This window comes from Scylla paramamosain, chromosome 11 (assembly GCF_035594125.1).
Source record: "Scylla paramamosain isolate STU-SP2022 chromosome 11, ASM3559412v1, whole genome shotgun sequence".
Lineage (NCBI taxonomy): Eukaryota > Metazoa > Arthropoda > Malacostraca > Decapoda > Portunidae > Scylla > Scylla paramamosain.
Window position 1 is genome coordinate 16,981,023 of NC_087161.1, and position 2,500 is coordinate 16,983,522.

Below are 2,500 nucleotides of genomic sequence, written 5' to 3' on the forward strand. Positions count from 1 at the left end.
CTCTCTCTCTCTCTCGCTGTGTGTGTGTGTGTGTGGTGTGTGTGTGTGCGTGTGTGGGTGTGTGTGTGGGTGTGAGTGTGTGTGTGTGACTGCCTCCCTTAGCCGTGTACTGTGAAATCTTTACTGTCAATACCAGAGATCGTGACTTTTTGGAACACTAAATGCTGAGGCAACCCAACTCTCTCTCTCTCTCTCTCTCTCTCTCTCTCTCTCTCTCTCTCTCTCTCTCTCTCTCTCTCTCTCTCTCAACGCGTGGCTTAATCTCTTCTTGGGCTAAGCTAGTTATCCCTACAATGGACCTAAAAGACCAAAGTGAGGTCCTCCTTGTCCCCGCTCACTCTCAAAGGCCACGGGGGCTCAGGTGAGACGCCGCTCTTGAAGGCGCTCAGACAGGCTGGCCTAGTGGAAGGGGTTTTTGCTCTCTCTCTCTCTCTCTCTCTCTCTCTCTCTCTCTCTCTCTCTCTCTCTCTCTCTCTCTCTCTCTCTCTCTCTCTCTCTCTCTACTACTACTACTACTACTACTACTACTACTACTACTACTACTACAAGTACGACTACTAATGTTACGCCCGCACATAGAAGAGAGAGAGAGAGAGAGAGAGAGAGAGAGAGAGAGAGAGAGAGAGAGAGAGAGAGAGAGAGAGAGAGAGACAGAGAGAGAGAGAGGGGAGTTGCCTGAAACTGCCTTGAATCTCTTTGAAAGAAATCACTGGAGGATTGTTGTAAATTTAAAGGGACATTAAGGAGGAGCAGGAGGAGGAGGAGGAGGTGAAAGAGAAAATATGGAAGAAAAGTTACGCCAGATGCTCTCGAATGTCCATGGAAGAAAAAGTTCACTGGAGAAAAAGAAAAAGAAAAATTGGAAAATAATGCAAAAAGTTAATTCTCAGTGTTTGTGATCAATGTGTGTGTGTGTGTGTGTGTGTGTGTGTGTGTGTGTGTGTGTGTGTGTGTGTGTGTGTGTGTGTGTGTGTGTGTGTGTGTGTGTGTGTGTGTGTGTGTGTGTGTGTGTGTGTGTGTGTGTGTGTGTGTGTGTGTGTGTGTGTGTGTGTGTGTGTGTGTGTGTGTGTGTGTGTGTGCACCCAAAAGAAACCGGATTCAGAGTACGTACACACACACACACACACACACACACACACACACACACACACACACACACACACACACGTTATTGACAAAATCGGCCGAAAAAAAAACGAGCGCAAAGGAAAATACTAAGTAAGAGAGAGAGAGTAAAGACGGAAGAGATAAGTGGAAAGAAAAGATAAGTAAAGTAAGAAAAGCATAAATAGGAGAGTAAGAGAGAGAAGTGAGAGAAAATACCATGATTATAAAACTTTGTTGCTTATCGTCGCTTACTTGAGAGAGAGAGAGAGAGAGAGAGAGAGAGAGAGAGAGAGAGAGAGAGAGAGAGAGAGAGAGAGAGAGAGAGAGAGAGAGAGAGAGAGAGAGAGAGAGAGAGAGAGAGAGAGAGAGAGAGAGAGAGAGAGAGAGAGAGAGAGAGAGAATTCATCCATAATTTATTCTTGTTGTAGTCGATATAATGATGGACACAAACACACATGCACACACACACACACACACACACACACACACACACACACACACACACACACACACACAAGTGATTGACACAAAGGAACCTAAGCAAGAAATTAAGAGATAACAAAAAAATAAAAATGATATCTGCAAAACGTCAACAAACATCAATGCATCAAATCCAAATAGAAATAAAATAAGAAAGAAAATTTGGAATAGACTAATGCAAAGAAATTTCGGGAAAGGATAAAAATATAGCAAGAGAGGGTAAATGAATATATAGGTAAATATATATTAGTTATGTTGTGACCTCATGTTGCTTCTTACAAATATGCAATCATGAAAACCTTGAAGAGCTCATATAACATCTTACGTTTCTTTATCAGTCACATGATGTAACTTTCTCTCTTCAGACACTCACTTCTCAATAATTAACCCAATCTTCGTACATGAAACATACACAATGTCAATTTCATATATTTTCACAAAAATAATATTCAGTAATCATAATTGATGTTCATTATAAAAACTCACATGCCATCAGCGTCATATCGATTCCCGTGATTAGTATTCAGTAATTAAGTTAATCTTTGTACACAATACAAGCCCCATACAATGCACAACATAATCATAATAATAACACTAATTATCCTACAATTATTCCTCCTCGTTCTATTCATGAGATGATTGATTTCTAGAATGCATTACACAACATTTAAACTCCATTTGCTCTGATGTGATTTCGTCCATCTCGCCCGCTGCTCCCCTCTGATCGGGGTCTCTCTGAAGTCTCTGGTCTGTGTCTACTCTGCCTTCTTCCTTCCGTCACGCGGCAGAATAAACCCCCATTTGAGAGTGCCTATTTCCTTCAGAAAGTTATTTCTTAGGGACATTTTACATTCCTGCCATTCATATTACCGATCTATGCATATGCCCCGCACTTGGGCGAGGTACTTGGGTA

At 41.8% G+C, this 2,500-nt stretch overlaps 1 protein-coding gene across 1 annotated transcript in view; it reads left to right on the forward strand.

Annotated features, from left to right (window-relative positions):
* LOC135104993 (leucine-rich repeat-containing protein 24-like) overlaps positions 1–2,500 on the forward strand; it is a 13,661-nt gene that overhangs the window by 957 nt on the left and 10,204 nt on the right. The window lies entirely within an intron of this gene.